The sequence below is a fragment of the Tursiops truncatus genome, chromosome Y, assembly GCF_011762595.2.
Source record: "Tursiops truncatus isolate mTurTru1 chromosome Y, mTurTru1.mat.Y, whole genome shotgun sequence".
Lineage (NCBI taxonomy): Eukaryota > Metazoa > Chordata > Mammalia > Artiodactyla > Delphinidae > Tursiops > Tursiops truncatus.
In genome coordinates this window covers 6,659,134-6,681,591 of record NC_133428.1, presented here as the reverse complement: position 1 = coordinate 6,681,591, position 22,458 = coordinate 6,659,134, and the positions used below count along the sequence as shown (strand labels likewise).

Below are 22,458 nucleotides of genomic sequence, written 5' to 3'. Positions count from 1 at the left end.
GCAGAATCCCCAGGTGGTTTGGAGAGGCCAAAGGATGTGGGAGCTCCGCTCAAGGTGTGGGCTTGGCCAGTGGAGGGGCTGAGAGCCCGGGCAGAGCACACGGGCAGAGAACTCCTCAGTGAGGGCCTGACGGATATTGCCAAGCAGCCTCCCGGCCCCGCAGTACTTGGGGGAATCCCAGGTACACAGACTCCAGGCAAGGATCTTGCTTGCATTGATTAAATACGACTGGTAATAATGGTGAGAGAATGCTCACAGCCCCGGACCATGTGTCTCTGATTTCCAGGGGGTCAAGATCTCATTAATCTTCCCATGTACTTACAGCTCTGTGCCAGTTTACCTTTAAAAGGACAGGGTTTGATGCAGGCTGGGGTAAATTCCCTCTGCCGAAGGGCAGACGCTCTTGCCCTGAGACACGTGACAGAGGTAGTGTGTCTGGAGCATCCCTTGGTTACGATAAAGCAGCATCTGGTATTTAGTGCCATTTTGCAAACAGAATCAGCGCGATAGAAATGATGCTTTCTTCTCCTCTTCAGAACGGTCTTTTTGCGGCCTGACTATTCATTCCTGTTTGCAGAGCTGATGGTTGCTCACCAAAATCGATGCATTTTTTTTTCTGAGCACAAGATGAAGCTATGTTTTGCAGGCCCCTTTGTGCTGGGTTTAGTCCCGTGGCTGAGTTCTTGGTGATAAAACGGGAGTGGACGTGACTATGGCCCGGTCTGTATCTGGCCTTTAAGTCAGGGTCCTCTCCGTGCACTGTGCCCTGCTCACGAGCTGGAACGCCTGGTGACCTAGTTCCAACCATAAAGACCGTGACAAGTGTGCAGGGCCCGGGGTATGGAGCGAGTAGCCTGGGCTCCTGAGTGGCCGCGTGGAGCAGACACCTGGCACCCTGGACAGCTCCCTTGGGGCCGTGGACAGAGACACAGAAAGACGCTTTGGGTATTTTCTGTGTCTGTTTAGGACAGGAACCCAACATTCTTCTACGTCAAGCCCTATTCTTGTGTTTGAAGTGAATTCCAACCCAGCTCTTTTAACTCAAACTGTTTCAGCAGACCTGGGGCCAGGGGTGGAGGTGGGTAAGGAATGGTTTCTTTCACCCATGTTAGCAAGTCTTGGCTGGGCGTGGAGGGAGGTGGGGAAAAGTACCGCCGGAGGAAAGGTGCACCCAGCATTTGACAAGACGTCGCTGCTGCAGATTAGAAACACCAGCTAAACGACACCCGTGCCCTCTTCTCCTTGGGACGGCCAGCCTGGAGGAAAGCACGGCAATGGAATGGGTGACGTAGACCTAGATGAGTCCTCAGGAAAAGCTGAGGGTTACGTGAAATCCCCTGGGAAACCGTGGCGGGCAGAAGTTTCCCGAATGAGCACGTGCCTAGAGGCCAGAACGGTCTGGAACTGCTCTCCTGTAAGGAAAAGGATCCCTTGAATGTGAGCTTCATGGCGTGGCTGGCTGCAGTTCTGAGCTTTGACAGCCCCAGCCTCCTGCCAGATGAGGCTCGGTCACTCAGAAGAAATGTGTGGGGTCCCCTGGATTGGAAGATCTCATAGTTCAAGGTCGACTTAATGTCCCAAGTGCTTTGAGATGTCTCAGCACATCGGTCGCACAGTAACGGCCTACTGGTGAAAGAATGAATGCATGGGGGCTTCCCTGGTAGTGCAGTGGTTATGAATCCACCCGTCAATGCAGGGGACACGGGTTCGAGCCCTGGTGCGGGAAGATCCCACATGCTGCGGAGCAACTAAGCCCATGCGCCACAACTACTGAGCCTGCGCTCTAGAGCCCGCGAGCCACAGCTGCTGAGCCCACGTGAAGCCCGCATGCCTAGAGCCCGTGCTCCGCAACAAGGGAAGCCACCGCAAGGAGAAGTCCGCACTCTGCAATGAAGAGTAGCCCCCACTCGCCGCAACTAGAGAAAGCCTGTGCCCAGCAATGAAGACCCAACACAGCCAAAAATAAATAAATAAATTTATTTAAAAAAAAACAATGAATGTATGAATTAATGAATGCCTGTGTACATATATACAGTACCAAATGTAAAATAGATAGCTAGTGGGAAGCAGCCGCATAGCACAGGGAGAGCAGCTCGGTGTTTTTTGACTACCTAGAGGGGTGGGATAGGGAGGGTGTGAGGGAGACGCAAGAGGGAGGGGATATGGGGATATATGTATATGTATAGCTGATTCACTTTGCTATACAGCAGAAACTAACACACCATTGTAAAGCAATTATACTCCAATAAAGATGTAAAAAAAAAAAAAAGAATGCTTGTCTGCAGGCTTCTCCCTTGCCTGACCCAGAGCCAAGTGTTGCCAGGTCTGCACATGCCAATGAGTTTCTCTTGCACGATGAGAACCCAATCTTACATGTGAATGAAAGAATTGCACTGCCAACCTCTGTAGAGCCTTTTTTATGCGGGAAATGGTCATGGGGCTTGGCTTCAGGAAGGAAAATGGTTCGGGGAGTGGTGATTCTGTGCAGCAAGCTGAGAGGATAGAGTGGGTGGGTTCTAGGGCTGCCTCTAGCTGTCTGTTTCCTGCCCTGGGACGAGGAGGGCAGGTAGATGGTGCCGGGAAGGGGTGGTGAGAGCCCCTTAGAGGGGGAGGTGTGATGTGGCCTCTGGATGGGTTTATTTGCATTTGAAAAGTGTGTGTTGTTTGCTTTGTCTAGGGATTTGCTAGCCCGGGCCCCATATTCCAGAGTCAGGAAGACCCCAAGATGTCAAAGCATCAGAAACACAGAAAAGGAAATTCTGCCATTTGCAAAAACATGGGTGGACCCAGCAGGTATTATGCTAACTGAAATAATTCACACAGAGGAGCACAAATATTCTATTTTTTCACTTATATGGGAGACCTAAAAAACCGCAAACTAGTGAATATAACAAAAAAGAAGCAAACTCACGGATACAGAGAACAGTGGTTCCCAGTGGGGAGAGGGAAGGGGGAGGGGCAAGATAGGGGGAGGGGAGTAAGAGGTACTAGCTATTGTGTATAAAATAAATAAGTTGCAAGAATATACTGTACAGCACAGGGAACACAGCCAATATTTTATAACAACTATAATGGAGTGTAACCTATACAACTTCTGAATCACTGTTGTATAGCTGAAACTTATGTAATATTGTACCTCAATTATTCATCAATAAAAAAGAAAGAGATACAGAAAATTAAATGTTATGAATAATACACCCTATTTCCATGTAAGGCCACTTGCTGAGGTACCTGGGGTTAGGACTTAAGAAAGCACCTCTCAGGGAAGAAAAAATTCGACCCGTTGCACTCTCTGCGCTTGGGGGACGGAGCTGCAGCCCATGTGGTTAAGTGGCTCGTTGGCTACGGAGCGCCACATGTGGTTAGGGGAAAGAGGAAGACCGTTCTTGGTGGACCACCTGGGTGCTTTCTTGGTTAAATGTCAAAATAAAGCAGTAACCCAGACACAGGGACACAGGTAACTGTGTTCAGAAATAGCCAAGAGGTTACATGGGTGGCACAGAGCTGGGGGGGTGTGGACAGGTGAGGGCCGGGAAATTATTCTCTGACTCTGGAGATGCAGAGAGAAAGAGACGTTCATTGCAGCCACACGAACGCTTCTGTGCTCAAAACATTCTGTTGACCCGTGAGCCAGCCTTTTCCCATCCCTCCACCCCAAATCCAGACTGACACCCCGGAATTGTCTTTCCAGGAATGGGGGACTGTCCGCCATGTCCACCATCACAGTGATGCTCATTTCCTTAGCGGTACATCCTCCTTAGTCCCCGTTTCCCCCTGAGCTGCCATGCTTACCTTGCTCCTCAAGATATTAGCCGTGTGGCTGGCACGAGCTCTGTGTACCGTTTTATTCAAAACTCCACAAAGCAATAGGAAGGAAAAATGTAAACTAAAGGCAGAGGGGTGGGGAGCATTGACAAATGCCACGTGTGCCTTTTTACTTGTGTTATACATTCTCAACATGAGGCACCCATGGTAAATGCAGAGAAGTGATCTTGGCTGTCATATCGTTTCCAAGGAGCTCGCTGGCCTCGGGGCTGTGAATTACGGAGCTGTGAATATTATAGGAGGGCTTGTTTACAATAAATCATGCACAGCGGCCAATGTCTCATAATCAGAATGTGTCAGGTGGTGGGGACAGAAGCAAACCTTGGTTTGCAATGTCCTCCGGGGATGAGCACCAATGCGGCCAGGGGTAGGGGCTAGTGGATAAACATGCAGCCCTCCCCCCATCACCCCAACGTACCAACCACACTCGTATAAACGAAGAGGTTAGAAGCACTTGAGATTTTCATTTGTAACTGTAAAAGGTGGCAAAAGCAGGTGATTTATGTGCAGTTCCGTTCTCAACAACTCCCGTGTGTCCTTTACTCCATCTGACTGGTGACACGTATAAAGGCCAGACATGGAGACGTGTGCTTGAGCTGTGGGTGCAGAGTCTGAAGCAGGAGTCAGAACACCTGATTCTTTTCTGAACAGGTTACGATCAGGTGAACGATCTCTGGTGCATCAGTGTGTGTCCCACTTGTACGACGAGACGATGGTGCCTTTCCCACCAGGGTATGTGGCTCTGAGAAGATGCCTGGGAAACCTCTACAGAAGATGGAAAATGTTATAAGGTGTTGGCCATCACTTGTCCATACGGGGGTCCAATAGAGGCAAGGAAACTGTAGACAAGGTGTTCTCCAACTCTCAGCAATCTATTTTGGGGTCCTTTCTGTTCCAAAAGGAATCGTCCTGTCTGGTGATGAAATTGATGTGCCAACTTCCCTGACCCCGGATATTTGGTCAAACACCAGGATAGATGTTGTTGTGAGGGTATATTTTTTAGATGGGATTAACGTTTAAATTGGTGGATTTTAAAGAAAGCAGATGGCCCTCCACAATATGGGTGGGCCTCGTCTAATCAGTTGAAGGCTTTACAAGGAAACAGACTGACTTCCCTTGAGGAAGACGGAAGGCTGCCTCCACGTGGTCTTTGGACTTGGCCTGCAGCATCACTTCTTCCCTGGGTCTCAGCCTGCTGGTCTACCCTGCAGATGTTCAGACTTGCCAGGTCCCATGATCATGTGCATCAATATTCCTTAAAATAAATCTCCATCTCTCTCCCTCTATTATCTATCTCTATCTATCATCTATCTATCTATCTATCTATCTATCTATCATCTATCTATCTATCATCTATCTATCCATGCATCCATCAATCATCTATCATCTACCTATATATTGGTCTATCATCTATCTATATCAATCATCTATCTAACCATCTATGTATCTGTCTATCCATCTATCCATCTATTCATCTATCATCTATCTGTCCATCCCTGTATCTATCATCTATCAATCCATCCATTCATCTATTGTCTATCTGTCCACTAATTATCTATGTATCTGTGTATCTATATATCTATATATGTATCTATCTATGTATCTATGTACCTATCTATCATCTCTCTATCCATCCATTCATCTATCATCTGTATCTGTCCATTAATTGTCTATGTATCTATGTACCTACATATCTATGTATCTACGTATCTATGTATCTATATATCTATGTATCTATGTATGTATGTATATATCTATCTCTCTCTCTGTCTCTCTCTGTCTCTGTCTCTGTCTCTCTCTCTCTCTGTATCATCTCTCTATCCATCCATTCATCTGTCGTCTACCTGTCCATCCATTACCTGCCTATCTACCTACTTGCCCTCGCGTCACCACCCACACCCTGTTGCCGCGCGTCTCTGGAGAACCCTGATTAATACAACCTGCCGCCTCCTGATAATGAAATATGTTGGACCTAAGTCATTTCTCATCTCAGGAGCCTCTTAAATATGAATGTCTCTTCAATGACGTGTTGGTGACTCGACAGAAGGTTGCTTGATTCTCAAAACTTCAGGTCCTCGTGCTGGTCTACAGGCTCGTAATAGAGCCGGGAGGTTTCTTCCACTGTGAAGTATCTCCTGGGATTGGAGATAACAGGCAATGAAGCCAGAGGTGGAGGGAAAGAGAGACTGGATTCTCCTTCTCCCAATCTTCCCTTTCCAAGCTCTCTTGACTTTGTATTTAGAACCGAAGAGAATGCAGGACGAGCTTTCTCGCCAAAGTTGACAGATAGCCGTTGGGTCTTCCAACCAGCAGATGTGTTTTTATTGTGCGTGTAGGCTACTTTTCAGGAGCCTGAGTGCAGGACTTATTCCTCTTGATGGCAATGGCACCCACCACCCTCGGTCTCCTTGGTGGGAGGGGCTGGTGCAGGATAAATCATGTTGTTCTGACTCAACGTGGTTCCACATGTGTTTTTGACATCACAATGGCTACGTAGGATTTGGTGGGTATTTGGTTTCTTTTTTTTCCCCCCTTTGGCGTTATCAAACAGTTTATTGTCAGAACCAATATGGTTTAACCAATGATAGTTACATTTAAAAGATTGCATTTGTGTATAAGCTGACATTTAAGAAGAACAGGTAACAGAAATATAGGCGTGGGAACGTAATAGCAGAACCATAGACATTGAAGTCATTGATTGCCATGTTATTGACAAAGTATTTTTTAAATTAATTTAAAAAGTTTTTTATTTTTTAAATATTTACTGGAGTACAGTTGCTTTACAATGTTGTGTTCGTTTCTTCTGTACAGCAAAGTGAATCAGTTATACGTATACATATATCCCTTCTTTTTTGGATTTCCTTCCCATTTAGGTCACCACAAAGCACTGAGTAGAGTTCCCTGTGCTCTACAGTAGGTCCTCATTAGTTATGTATTTTATACATAGTATCAATAGTGTATATATATATATATATATATATATATATATATATATATATCCCAATCTTAATTTTTATTGAAGTATAGTTGATTTACAATGTTGTGTTAGTTTCTGCCGTCCTACTGTAAACGTGTCTAAAGCTGAAAGCTTCAGTTTTCTCTTCATGGGGAGACTCACTTTGGTCCTTCTAAAGAGAGGGTTTCTCTCCCCTTCAGCCATGAGAATATCACTGGTGTTGGGTGTGTGCAGTTGCATTCATCTGTGTGTGCGTGTTGTGTCTGTGTGGTTATGCTTGTGGGTATGTTGTGTCTTCTGCATGTGTGTGTCCTTGTACCCTTATGGTCTGCCCATCCTCAGTCAAGGAAGCTGTTCATGCCTTCCCATGCAAGGAGCAGGTGGGGAGTATTTTCCAGGATAAGAAGCAGGAAAGGTGATAGCTTATGCACATCGATACCCAAGGGCAAAGAAAACCTTTGAGAAAAGGCTCATCTGGATTGATCCACATCATGGCATGTAACAGAACTTTATCCTTTTTTATGACTGAATAATATTCCACTGTATGGGTGAACCAGACTTTGTTTATCTCTTCATCCATCCATGGACCCTTGGGTTGTTTCCACTCTTGGGCTACTGTTAATAAAGCTGCTATGAATGTGTGGGTCCAAGCATCTGTTTAAACACCTGTCTTCAATTCTTTGGGGTATATAACCAGGATTGGAATGGAAAAGGACTGTTAACAAGTCTGGGGCCTCCTTTGGGGGAATGAAAATGTTTTGGAACTAGATAGAGGTGGTGGTTGTACAACATGGTGAATGAACTAAACGCTGGTGGAATGAATTGTCCACTTAAAAATGGTGAGACGTTAATTTTATGTTATGTGAATCTTTCCTCAATTTTTTAAAAAAAGTTTACCCATAGACCATCAGTCCAAAACCCCTGTATCCATATTGCTTAGACACATAAGTCCCATGTCAACCAAGAATTTCACAGGCGTTGTGGAGCTCAGACTCTTGGGAAGATGACAAACCTTCCTGGGTTTGGGGCTGTCCGGCGAGGCTGTGTGTCCCCGCATCTCACAGAGTCAAGGACAAAATTAATTTCACCCAAACCATGTGTGGGTTTTAGAGGCAGGGATGGATGTCTAAATCCTCTTTTAAATCTCCTTTGCCTCAAAGGATCTGCTCATTTCATCGGAAAATCATTGCTAATTTAATTTTCTATTTTGTATAATCTTTTATTTAAAAAAACCAAACTCTTTGCCACTCAGGGGGGAGAAATACAAGGTTCTATTTGTCTTCAGTTAACGAGTTTCTTCCAACAACTCTGCCTGCTGAAGGAGTGCTAAAGAAGAAAGGGAAACCTCCACTTTGGCGGTCCTGTGTGTGCCCTCAGAGACTGTCTAAAGAGAACCAGGAAGGCAGCCTGGCATTTGCGACCTGGTTTCCATGCTCATGGAATGTCTCACCTCTTGGGCATCATTTCTAACCTGAAATTATAGGAGGAGAGGACACTTCAACTCCAAGCCCCCAAGTTCTAGGACTCTGGCAGAGGGTGATGGATGAATGACCCATCCTAGGCACTGAGAGGAGAGAAGCCAGGGAAAGTTGGGGACCTCGTGGAGAAAATAGAGGAGGAACATGACCGAGACACATGGGTTGCTCCCCACATGTTTGGAAATCAAGGAGCACTGGTGGTGGCCCTGGGTGAGGCTGCATGTCGCCAGCCCCACCAGGACCTGCCGTAGAGCTTATAAGAAATGGATGGAGGGTTTTTGTATCACGAAGCAGAATTTGGAGGGTCCCTTCTGAAGAAAGGAATCATGAAACTCAATCTTCAGCATGTCTTTGGCACAGAGCAATAAGTATATTTCCAACTATACAAGAGAAGTTACCATTGGCTTTCAAAAACAAAGATAGGTGTTTGGAAGGGCAAACAGAGTCTCATGGTATTTGAGAATATTTTGTTTGGAAGGAGGAAAAGTTGAGGCACACAGTGGGCAACAGAAAAGTATGGGGTCACACAGTCCTTCCTCAGCCCCCAGACTCTAAGTTTGGGACAGGGGCTTGAGCAGACAGGCTGGAGACAGATGGCAGTGGCTCCATGGCAACCCTAAAACCCATTCAGGGCACAGGCTCCCTTCTGGGCACTAGTGTCCGTGGGAGTGTTTCGACCATCAAGGAAGGAGAGGAAATTGTAAATAACAGGAGTCTGAGCAAAAGGGAATCACAAATAAGGAATTACAGGTAAGTAAAACGTGCTGAGAGAAGGAAGCACAAACATGAGTTGGCAGGAGGAATAGATGGGTCGCCACCAGAGCAACAGAGAACTTAGAAATATATGGTGGCTTTCCCTTTCTTGTATTTTTTTTTTCAAGAAAAGACGTGAGCATGAAAGACCAGTGATTAGGGAGAGCAAAGGAATTAACAGAGGGAGACAAGCAGAGGTAAAAACGTTTGAGGGAAGGGAGTGATTGACTGTCATCCAACATTGGAAGGCAGCTTAGGAATCGGTGAGAAGCGTTCAGAAAAGAAACTTAGTTCCCCAAGTTAAGAGAAAATGGGGGAGGCATTAGAAACCAAGAGTGAGTCAGGAGCTAGCTCAGTGGACCACCCCGCCAAGGAAGGGAGGGGTGCCTTAGTCGACTGGGGCTGCCGTCACAAATTATGGTAGACAGGGGGGCATATAAACAACAGACATTTATTCATCACAGTTCTGGAGGCTGGAAGTCTGAGATCCTGGCGGGGCCAGATTTAGCGTCTGGTGAGGCTGCTTCCTGGTTCATAGATGGTGACTCCTCACTGTGTCATCACCTGGAGGAAGGGGCCAGGGAGCTCCCTGGGGTCTCTTTTAGAAGGACACTAATCCCATCCACGGGGGCTGCACCCTCATGACCTCATCACCTCCCCGAGGCCCCACCTCCTGACACCATTCCACTGGGAGTTAGGATTCCACACATGAATGTGGCAGGGGTGGTGACATAGACATTCAATCTATGGCAGTGGGCAAGATGAAGATGGTGACTCTCACCCCAAGATTAGGAACCTCCCAAAGACAAAATCCTCGATGAAAGGATCAGGAAACAGAAATCCCAGAGACCAGGGTGGGGAGCTCTCCTGGTTGTTAAGGGTGTACAGTGGGTGTCAGGGTGTCAGGAATGGAGGAACAGCCCCGTTCTCTGTGAGGCCGCAGGGACCCCATCTCCTCCTTTCTCTTTGTGTGTGGGTGCTGAATCATCAGCCCGGGGCATCTCAGAAAAGATGTGCAGAAACATTAAAAAAGAAAGCCTTCCCACCTCACAGCCCCTGCTCTTTTCTCCAGCTCCTTGGAAAGCTCCTGTCCAAACCGAGTCTTCCTGTTCGTCCTGTTTCCCTCTCACACCAGGCACACGCCTTCCTTTATTCTCGAGATATAAATCCCGCCCGATCCAGGACACTGGCCATCAGCCTTTATTTGTAGTGAACCCTCCGCTTTGACTAATGATATTCAGCAAAAGGCTGGAGATTCTACAGAACACGTGTTTCAAATTGAACAGCAAAGGTAGAGGTTTCTCTGCACTCATAAATAATGAATTTTTCCCCCTAGATCTCAGGAATGGAGGGAGGTCTCAAGGAGACTGTAATGCAGTCTCGGACCGGGTACACATGCGGGGTGGGTGCGGCCAGCGAGTGGTGGTACCCGTGTGGGTGGAAGGGTTGGCTGGCAGCCCCGACGAAGGACGTGGGGAGAGGGAAGACAGAGGGGAGGGAAGGAGGCCGAGGGTGTCTGTGCGAGCCGAGGGGAGCCGGCTGGACTGTCTTCTGCTAATGGCAACGCAAATGGCTTTATGGCCCTAATTTACAGAGCACTAATAGTAGTAGAGTCGGGGTAAATCATTTCCATATCAAGATTTATGCCTTGGGGGCCAAGGACTAATTTCCATAAGGCATTTACAAAATCCATCTTGTCCTCGGAGGCTGTGATAAGTTGATGCCTCCACGGCCCCTGACCCCAGCAGCATCCCCTCTCTGCGCTGGGTGAGTTAGTTTCTTTCTTTCTTTCTTTCTTTTCTTTCTTTCTTTCTTTCTTTTTTTCTTTCTTTTCTTCATTCTTTTTTTTCTTTCTTTCTTTCTTTCTTTTTCTTTCTTTCTTTCTTTCTCTTTCTTTCTCTTTCTTTTCTTTCTTTTTTTCTTTCTTTTCTTCATTCTTTTTTTTCTTTCTTTCTTTTTCTTTCTCTCCCTTCTCTCTCTGTGTCTACTTATCTATCTATGTCTATCTATTCTATAATCTATCTACCCATCCATTATATCTACCATCTATCTATCCATCCATCCATTTATTCATCTATCTATCTATCTATTCTATCATTTATCTATGTATCTACCTATTTATCTGCTATCTCTCTACCTATCCATCCATCTATCTTCTCCCTCCCTTCCCTTTCTCCTGGAAGTGAAATCACAGCAGCTGGTGGGCATGGCACTGCAGGGGCCATGAGTCGGAGGCACAATGTGCCCCTTTCTCTATGGCCTCGTGGGCAGCTGCTTCCTCCAGGTCCACAGTCCTTGTAGGGTTCCCAGTGGGTCTGATGAGAAGGTGGAGCAGGTAGGCCACCAGAGAGAGGAGCTGGAGCAGCCCTGGGGAAGGTCTCCAACACCCGGCCTCAGCAGCCCAAGGCCGTGCTGGGTGCCTGAGGAATCGGGAGTGGTCCTCGCTCTCATGGAATCTGTAGTGGTCAGGCTGACACGCATACACACATCAGAGGGAGCAGAAGGGAGAGTTGTGTGGGAACAGCGTGTGTTTTCTGAAACAAGTTGTGATAGCTAAGCTGAGCCCTTGCGTGTGACCGGCGGGGTTGCTGGAATTGAGGTTGGTCTGGGGAAACCACTTGGGTTGCCCATCAGTCACTTCTTCTGGGGGTGTCCATGGGGCCCAGGAAGGGGAGCTGGGACTGGGGCCAGCAGGATGGTGTGATGAGGGATAAGGGGAGGGGAGAGAGCTGTGTGCCAGACCACCTCCACGGGAGACCTGGGAGCTGATTCTAAAGGGGATGAACAGTGGAGAACTATGTAAAGAGACCCTCTGGAGGGACCCGAGAAGGGCCCAGTGTGAAGAGCATGCATTTGGGGAAAATAAACCAAACTGTATATGTGAGATGGCAGGCTGTGTGTCACCTGCTAACTCTCAAGAAGAGAATGTGGGAGTACCCATCCTGACCCCTGGGGTGACTCTGCCCCATCGCAGGCTCGTTCAGACCCCTCTCCCAAGAGACGGTGGGTCCGTGTCCTCCTGGAAATGCTCACAGGACCAGCTCAGTCTTTCTGGTTGAGCTTCCTGTTTTGAACAATTATCTGGGATCAAGGACAAGGAACCAGGCAGATGGACATGGATGAAGGAGGCAGTGGCTGCCCAGTTTCCAGGGGGATGCTTGCTTTACCTCCACCCTCTTTCAGTGCCTCTAGTGTATTTGTTTGTTTGTTTTTTCTTGTAGAAGCTTTTACTTCAGTGATTAAAAGAACACAGTCAACGGAAACGATGCTGATTTACGTTAGGCATGCACCTCTATCTGAAAGAGCTGCTAGTTTTTGACTGGCCTAAATCTTTATAACTTATTTTTTCATTTAGGCACATCTTTCTATTTTGGGGGGCCCTGATATACAGGGTAAGTTAACTTCTTCCTTGTGGCAGTTTAGTATGAGAATTACGTTCGCTGGCTAGACTCCTTTAACTAAAGGCCTCTAGACTCTAAGGTACCTGTACTAGCTCGAGACTGTACTTTATATAGATATTTAAGCGAATCACAGTATAAAGGAGGGGGATAACCTAGAAGGGTGAAATGTACTGTATGAATAACCCATACATTTTTTTCCAGCACCGATAATCAAACATTAGATAAGGAGGCCTCCAGGCAAGTACCAAATTACTCTTTCTCCCACTGCTGCCCTTTCTGAGACACAAAGATGTATATCGATCTCTCCAGAAATCTGAAAGGAACGCACACAAATAACAGATTATTACCTATGTGGTCCCACTATCAAACTATAGAGCAGTTCCACTACTAAAATTGTAGGGAGCAGTTACTGGGACTACGAAGAAAGCATCGTCCCACATACAGTAATACACATCCAGTGGCGTCTTCCATTCATCTGTCAATTGTTTTCCCATGATTAGCATTAAAAAACACAACCCCAGACACATCTGACCCTCAAACCCACCCACACACAAAAATTGGTCTTTGTTCTTTCTCAGATGACAGGATGTCCCAAGAGTGACAGAGGTGGGAGCCGATCCCCCACCTTTTCTTCAACCGTCCCATCAACTGCTCTTCATTTCTTGAACTACCTCCCTTTTCCAAAGAGGTAATGCTGAGGTCAGTCAGAAAGGCTTTCTGAGAAGCCTGGCTTGGACTTCTGGGTCTGTTCCAGTTGATTCAAGATGAATTGGCTTGTATCAATGAAGCGCTCAATGCAGTTCACAAAACAGGCCTCAGCCCAACTGTCCAACTTTGGCCCAGGCTTGTCTGTGCACTTTTCCCAACAAAGTTCCCTCATCTGGTGCACCATCTACTGGAAGCACTGCTTCTGAGTCTCCACCTCGATGAAATGCTGCAGCTGCGGGTCAAACGAGCCCAAACCTGCTTTGGAGGAAGACGAGGAGGAATCCACACCAGTGCGGCCCAACTCGCCGACCTTCACATTGCCTCTAGCAGTTTTATTCAGTTGTTAATTTCATAAAGTCTTTGTTTCCGCTTCTTGCCCAAGACAAAAGTGGAGTATTTCAAGGACAGATCAAACTGAGGAGCAATTCTAAATGCCCAATAAGGAGGAGGTTGTGTTGGCGGTGCTGACCTCCAAGTGGTATTTATTCCCAGATAAACTCACAATTAGAAGCAGAGAGAGGGCAATGGTGAGAAAACTGCCCAGATTGGAAGGACTTTTTATGAGACTTAGCACATAAAAGCCTCCGCAGAAACCTCTAACCTAGAACTCTCTAGTGGAACCAGAAATTTCCTTTAAACAAGTGACTTGCTTACGTACAGCTCAGAACAACATGTCAGTTACTTCACGGGGTGTGCTTTAAAATATATATAGACTCATGGAAAAATCCACTTTTAATACGTTTTACAACGGTCCTCAGACTGCTTGTTCTAAAATAAGCAATTGTATTAATAACACAACCTTACCAAAATTGCACATCTATCCTCCAGCTGTTCTGTCTGGCAATTGTAGGTGTTCTGTGTTCATGCAATGCATGGGTGCGCGTGCGCGCGCATGTGTGTGTGTGTAATAGTTATTCATAGCATCTCTTTTCCCCTCTTTTAACATTTTTTTTCCTTGGCTAAGGCAAGTGAAAAATCAAAGTTAAACATGTTCTTCTGCTGTGTCCCTTCTGAGTGGACCCCAAGAACTTGATCAAGTTTGTCATATGCCAAAGATTTCTAATCTCACTTCCCGCTTCACCTCATGCTCTTCCTATAAACCCAAACCCTGCTGTCAGCTCTCTAGGAAATTGAAGAAATGAAATTAATTTAAATGGGCTTTAAGTAGAAACGATGTAGCATTAAGGAGAAGTGTTTACAGAAGTCAGCAGGAATTGGTGAGTGGGTAACACTTTGTTTAAACAGAATGCTCATTTGTATGCAATTAGTTGACGTTATTTTTTCTCCCACTTACGTAAATGTTAAGCAGAAAATCCTTTTGGTGAATGTCTTAATTTCTTTGGGCTGCTATCAAAAAAAATACCACAGACTCGGGGGCTTAAACCACAGATATTTATTTCTCATGGTACTGGAGGCTGGATGTCTAAGGTCCTGCCGAGGGCAGACTTAATGTCTGGTGAGGACTCTGTTCCTGGTTCATAGATGGACGTCCTCTCTGTGTCCTCACCTGGTGGGAGAGGCGTGGGAGCTCTCTGGGGTCCCTTTTATAAGGAGACTAATCCCATCCATGGGGGCTCCACCCTCATGACCTCGTCACCTCCCAAAGGCCCCACCTCCTGACACCATCACCTTGGAGGATGGGGTTTCAATATATAAATTTTGGGAGGATACACATATTCAATCCATAAATGCAAAGAATGTTTTAAAATATTCACCTTCATCCCTTGGAGCACGCCCGTAGTTTCTCAATCTAATGATGACATGAGCTAATAAACTAGTGATTTAAAGGAAAGTGATTTGAAAGGAAAGGACTTATTGGAAAAATAAAATCCACTGTGGTTCACGTGTCCATTTCTTTTTGAAAGATGTTTTGATTTCAGTAATATTTAGATAAAGAGAGTGCCTGAGAATTAAGGACACAGAATAGTATGTTGATCATAATTTAACATTATTCTGTTTATTTGAAGGGGGTGGGAGCCACGCCACCAGGACTGTCGTCATGTGGTGAACTCTCAGGGTACAGCCCTAAGGCTGTAAGTCCAGACCCGTGTGGGTTTATGTTGCTCTGGCCATGCGGGTCCCCTGGCAATTGCTTCTTTCCTTGTGACCTTGTACCTAAGTTCAGGTAACTTGTGCCTGATGGGCTTGGTGTCCTGGTGGGAGACTGGGATTCATAGTCATCATCTTCATGTGGGTGGCAGACTATGAGTGACAATTAAGGTATCACCCTAAAAAGCTATGCTTGGTACCCGCGATGCCCACATCAGAGAGCTCTGTGTACAGCCTCCTCCAGTGCACCCTGGGGACACTGGTAGGGACAGATACATCTCAAGGATTCTCCAGTAAAAACTACTCCCAGAGCCTGTTAAATTGGTTACATACATATTTTCCCATCAAGAGTCCAACGTACGAGTGATGTTGTGAACGGAATGTGTGTCCTTCATATGTAGAAGCCCTGACTGTCAGTGGGATGATGTTAGGAGGTAGAGCCTTTGGGAGGTGGTTGGGTTTTGATGAGGTCATGAGGGTGGGGACCCCATGATGGAATCAGCATCCTTATAAGAAGAGGAAGAGATCAGAGCTCTCTCTTCATCGTGTGAGGACACATAGAGAAGGTGGCCGCCTGCAAGCCAGGAAGAGAACACCACCAGGAACTAATGTGCCCACGCCATGATCTCAGACTCCCAGCCTCCAGGACTGTGGGAAATAAGGGTGTTGTTTAAGCCACCCCATCTGTGGCATGTTGTTATTGGCAGACTGAGTGGACAAGCACAAAGTGAGAGAGACATGTAAATACATTGATGTGAAGTTTCAGCTGGAGAGGAGACTTCAAAATCATTCAGTGTTATTGTCCTGGAGCTGCTGTGACATATGACCACAAACGAGTGGCTTAAAACATTGCATATTCATCCTCCCCTATTCCTGGGGACCAGACGTCTGAGGTCCAGGTGTCCCAGGGCTGTGCTCCCTCCAGAGGCTTCAGTGAGGGTCCTTCCCACCTCTAACAGCTTCTGGGGTCTCCAGGCGTCCCTGGGCTTGTGGCCGCGTCCCTCCTGTCTCTGCCTCCGTCTTCATGTGGCTTCTCCTCTGTGTCTGTGTCTCTCCTCTTCTGTCTCTTAGAAGGACTCTGTCATTGGATTTAGGGTCCATCTGGATAATCCAGGGTACTGTATTAAACATCTTGAGATGTTTAATCACATCTGCAAAGACTTTGCCATATAAGTTCACAGTTTACAGGATTAGAACGTGAGCATTTGGGGGTTATTATTCAGTTCGTCATACCCACCTTCTGGTTCCTATAGGCTCCGTCCTTTAGGGATTGATTCCTGGGAAATCTCTCCCCATCTCTCATGCTCTCCATCAGCTCGAGCCCCCGCAGGTCAGCAAGTTGCTCATGTCTTTACCAGGGACCCTTTGTCTTTTAAACTCTGGGGAACTACATCATGGCTACTGTCTCTTCGACCTCTTGTGTATTTAACCCCAAGTAGCTCTGCCTGCCTTCTGTCATGAATTGGAACCACGGCCCGAGGGAGGACTCGATATTTGACAGTGGTTAACTGGTTCCTGGAGTTTTCGGGACCCACTGCAGTGTCTGAACTGGAGCTGCCTCGATGGTCCACATGGCATCATACCTCCAGCTCCAAAGTGGTCAGCTCTCGGCGTGAACCCCAAATGTGCCACTTCCCAGCTATGAGAGAGTGGGAAAATTACCGTGCCACGTCTCACTTTCTCCATCTCTGAAAGAGGGATTATCATTCTACGAAGTACAGTTATTGAGTGGCTTCCAATAAATAATAAAAGGGAAGAGGGCTTCCCTGGTGGCGCAGTGGTTGAGAGTCCGCCCGCCGATGCAGGGGACGCGGGGTCGTGCCCCGGTCCGGGAGGATCCCACGTGCCGCGGAGCGGCTGGGCCCGTGAGCCGTGGCCGCTGAGCCTGTGTGTCCGGAGCCTGTTGCACCGCAATGGGAGAGGCCACAACAGTGAGAGGCCCGCGTACCGCAAAAAAAAAAAAAGGGAAGAGCGCTGGAATTTAGTCGGCACGTACGTTTAGGGGACCCACTGCAGCCCAGGCACATGTCAGGCAGATTCAGGGACTCAAGCATCATCGTTTCCAGGACACACACGTTTGCAACAGCACTGGTCACAGTAGCTAAAATGTGGAAGCAAGTCCATCGATGAATGATAAGATAAACAGGATGGGATATAGCTAAACAGTGGGATGTGACTCAGCCACGAAAAGGAAGGACATTCTGACACCTGCTACAACGTGGATGAACCCCGAGGACATGATGCTCGGTGAAATAAGCCAGAGAGGAAAGGATAACTCCTGTAGAATTCCACTCATCATTCAGGTGATTCCTGAATTCACCAGAAGTAGGATGGCGGTGCTAAGGGGTAGGGGAGGGGGACGGAGATTTAGGATGCGACGGGCACAGAGTTTCAGTCTGGGGCAATGATAAAGTTCTGGAGAAAGATGGTGGGGGTGGTGGCAGGTGAATGGACTTAATAGCACTCCACTGCGCACTTAAAAAAGGCGAAGGTGGTAAATTGTATGTTGCGTTGTTTTCTCACAGTTAAAGATTACCAGGGGGGGAAAGCATGCATTCCAGGAGAGGGAGAAAGATAACAAAAGTGGAAACCAGTTCATCCATGAGGCAACCCAGGCACTGCTGAGAGTTCTTAAGGGCATCAAATAGGGAAGGTGACCAGTGGTCGGGGGTAGCGGTGGGGTGGGGTGTGCCTAGGAAAGCACACTGGTGTTGAGACAGCGTAGGGGGGTGGCGTCGAGGGCAGACGGGCTCTGGGCGGGGCAGAGCCCCAGGGCCATGGCGGAGGCATGGAGCTCATTTTAAGGGAGATTTGGGGACTGTGCCTGGTGTTGACTTGTGCAGCTTTGGGGGCATTTTCCAAAACGCTTGTCATTCCTTTTTCTTCTAAAAGGGCAAGCCTGGGCCACGTCCCACAGATTGGCAAAACTGGGTCATGACAGGTGGTTCCCTGACCGGCAGGTAGGGTTTTGTTTAAGGTAAAATCAGCTTACATCTGGGGCATGGTCCTCACAATTGGACGTGTCCTTTCTATACGATTAAATACGTAGGACATAAGACATGGTTGCCTTAAACATTAATTTCTATTCCTTCTGCAGGCTGGGGATGGGGAGAGGAGAAAAGTGTGGACCTGCAGTACTTGGAGCAGAATGTATATTCAATACAAGAGAATCGTCCTGGACTATCTCTTCAGCGAGGGGAGAGCAGGGAGGTGGGCGTGTGTCCACGTGTGGTGGATGAGTCACCGTGATGCGTGTGTGCAGAAGTGTTCCTGGATCATAGCCCCATTTATTCAATTAAGGTGGCAGGTGAAGCTCGCAGGAATAAAGGATCATTTTTTATGCTGTTTACACATTAGGGGGTCTCCGGGGACTACTTACATGGGGGCTATAAATGCATCAGGCACGGCGTGTAACCTCGGATGATTGGAGTGTTTCTGAGCAGACGTGGGTTAATTAATTTCTAATGGAATATTCACGGGCACTTGGGCTGGGAGCCTTGCCCGCCACCCTCGCCAAGTACAGGGAGGCCGTGTTGCAGAGATCAGGAAATTAAATCAAACATGCCTTTCCTACAGATGATTCAATTCTTTGTTTTCATGGCAAGGACCGTAGCTGTGGGGGTCCTTGGGATCCAGCCCTTTTGTGGGCTATGACATACGTCCCTGTGTTTCCAAACGTGCTCTGAAATTTCCAGGTAGATATCCAAGCATTCCTCTCTCACACAAGTAGGCAATTTTATGGAATTAAAACATGGTGAAACGTCTAAATAGAACTCACCTGGAAAAAGAATTCAGGTTATTTATTGTATTTTCCTGTCTTGGAGTTTCCCGATGGTTGAAGCAGGTGACAAGGATACATCCAATTCACATTTCCTTGGGCCAGCTGATGACGTCAATATTTTCTTCTGCCAAGGCTTCCTATTGATGATAATTAGGCATAACACTTGTTTGTCCATTTCTAGCTATTGTCTCATTGCCACCCGTAATGCCGCACAGGAGTCACATTGCCAGAAAATACACGGTAGGAGCAAAAGGGAAGACAGGTTGTATTAGCCAGGGTACTCCTGGGAAACAGAGCCAGCAGAACTATGTATCTATCTGTCTTTCTGTCCATCATCTATGCATCTATCTGTGTATCTATGTATCTATCTTTTATCTATCTATCTCTCATCTATCTATCTGCTGTTTATCTGTCTATATCCATAGCCTAGAGAGAGGGAAAGAGATTGTTATAAGGAACTGACTCACATGACTGTGAGGGCTAGAAGTCCAAAATCTCTGGGGTAGTACCTCAGGCTCGAGACCCAGGGAAGAGCCGATGTTGTAGCTGACGTCTGAAGGCCATCTGTGCAGAATTCTCTCTTGCTCTAGGATATCAATGTTTTTGCTCCGGTCAGGCCATCAACTGATTAGATGAGGCCCACCCACGTTATGGAGAGCAATGTGCGTTACTCAAAGTCCACAGATTTAAATGTGAATCTCATCCTGAAACACCCTCACAGACACATCCGCAGTAATGTCTGGCCACACATCTGGGCACCAAGGTAGACACAAAATTCACCACCACATAGAGGGTTCCATCGTTACAGAAACAGCAACGCTGACTGCTGGCTGACGTTCTAACGCAGATCCTTAGCATCGTACAGAGGATACATCAGAATGTTTTGCAGCTTTGTTAAGCACGAAAGATTTGCCCCTGGCAACTAATCGGATGTTCCCTGTGGAAAAGCCCTTTAAGGCACTGTTAACCCTATTGGCTAAATTTTCTGTGGCGCTTCAGGAATGCCTGAGTATCTGTTCGTTGGGATATTCACACCCTCCACTCCTGCGCCTGCCTCTGTCCCTCTTGGGGAGGAGATAAGTGGGTGGCCCCAGGGACCCAGCTCAGCTACCCCGTGTTGTGGGCACAGCTCCCTGAGGTCCAAGGAGATCAGAGGCCCCAGTGACTTGAGCCGTGGTTCACTTCTTGGTTCTGCAGAATTGGCTTACAATGCCTAGACCGAGGGCTCTTCTGCCATGGATTGAAGATTTCTCCCCTCCTCTTTGGATGGACTGAGGGCTCCTTCACCGTGGACTGGGGACTCCTCCCTGGCAGAGATTCTGTTCTGCTTTCCTCTAATGAACTCCTTACCTTTGGGGCTTTTATTTCTCTATAAATAGACAAAATAAAAAGGTGGTTGAGGAGTACTCACCCAGCTCTGTTTCCTGCAACGAGTGCACTTTTATCCAGATCTCCTCCTGGTACGTCTGTCCATCTCTGTGACTTCGCTGGAGCCCAGTAGCTGCTCACGGAAAGACATAACAACCACAAGATGCAGGTACTTGTGGCCACGAGGCCAGTGAGTCTCTCCTGTAGCTGAGGAGAGTCTCTCCTGTAGCTGTGTCTGCTGCGTTTTCACTGCTCTCCAATTCTTTCTCTGTCTTTAGGAATCATGCTACTTATGAGAGGACACAGAGTTTGTGTTTTATTCTATTTCTTTTCTCCCTGCCGTGCCCAGGATGTGTTCTAGATATAGTCTGGTTGCAAACAAAGAATAAAGGTATCATGTAGCGGGAGTTACTTCTGGTTCCCTTGTTGAATTTCCTTTCCAAATCTGTTGCTTCTGGGTAAGTCTCTGCATTCTTTGTCTTCTTCTTATCGTTCATACCTTGCACGATATTTCAGTTTGGGAAATGACCACACTTCCCCCAGCAGTTCCATGGTTTCTAAGTACCAGTGAAAGTGGTGCTTTCTCACTTTGTCTGTGGTGAGCTAAAAAAAATGCTTCTGTCAGATGGATTACATTTCCCTCGAAATACTCATGGGTCTTAAAATGAAGGAAAACACTTTTAAAAAGTAGGCTTTGCCAAGACCAAAATATTTGAAAAAAATAGTTGAATACTTTTTTTTTTTTTTTGGCTAAACCCCAAACATCACTTGATGTCACTGCGTCTCTCTGCCAGGTCTGTGTGCTTCTGGCCAACAAAATCAGGGGAGTCCATTTTCACACATTTGCTGTGATGTCAGGTCCCTTCTCATGGGGAAACGGGCGCTCAAAATGCCATTGCTTAAAGGTTTATGCCTTTTAAAATTTGCAGTGAGCTTTGGAGGAACAGGCAAGAGGAATAAGACACCACATCTGGGCGTCCGGCTGAGATCTCAAACCCAGAAAGTCAACCTCTGGGATATCTACGATGTCACCTGCATCCAGGGACATCAGATGGACGCCATGATGAACTGCAGAACTCACCTGGGGTTGAAGATGGGAAAATGCATGGTTACACCCTTACGGAATCTTAATCTGAAAATAGGGCTGATGAGTCTATAAATGCCTCGAACCATCTTGGTGTTAAAGGGCAGCTTGAACCTCCTGTGGCCAAAAAGAAAAAAAAACCCGAACAAAAACCTTTTTTACCTGACCCCAGTGACATGCATCATTGAAATCGAACCTGGATCCCATTGAAAAATTTTACTGATGACTCTTTGGTTTTAAGAAGGCTGATAAAATTTGGGATGGGTCTTGTCTAATCGTTGCTACGTTGTATTTTTGTGTTTATTCCACAAACTCTTTCCAACCAGTTGGCTTCTTTGGACCAAATCGACTGGAGCACTAAATATTTTGACTACAATTTAATGTTATTTGGAAATACAGTGAATTATACCTTTTTTCCCCCCCCACCCATTGGAGGTGCAGGGAATTGCTAAGACACCACAGTTAGTGGTACTTTTTCTGCAGTGATACTCTTCTTTACATTCCAGGAACAGTTCTTTCTGGGAAGGGATTGGTGTCAGTGGCCAGCATTATCTTTTTAATACTAGCTTCTCAGTGGCAGCACGGGACATGGCCAAAGGCCCCTTGGTTCCCAAGCCAGTGTCTCTCTTGTAAACAGAATCCTGAAGCCTTAGAGGAATGCTTGATGGTTCAGTTATGATGCTGAGGGAGAAAAAAAAAAAAAAAGCAATGCAGATGAGGTAAGAAAAACAAAACTCTGACCTGGCTTTCCTCGAGGACATTTTGGACCAGTGCAATTAGCCAGCGGCCCAAAAGCATTTACGTGTCCAAAGAAATAGTCTTCCCCCGTCACCCCACCAGCCCCGCCGGCTGCTTTTTTTTTCCTTCGCGGCTATTAAGGAGTTAGACCTCTTAACCGCTTTAGCGGAACACTGAGGACGAACACTTGGATGTTTACCAAGCCAGCAATTACGAGGCAATCGGGCGTCCACTCCATCATCATTGAAGCAGCGCGTAACAAGCATCACCAACCCAGTACCTCGCTGCCTCTGGACCGCTTATTTATCACCAGGTCA

At 46.8% G+C, this 22,458-nt stretch overlaps 1 pseudogene; it reads right to left on the bottom strand.

Moving 5' to 3' along the window:
• Positions 1–13,113: 13,113 nt before the first annotated feature.
• On the bottom strand, positions 13,114–21,426 carry LOC117310576 (mitochondrial import inner membrane translocase subunit Tim8 A pseudogene; annotated as a pseudogene).
• Positions 21,427–22,458: the final 1,032 nt, after the last annotated feature.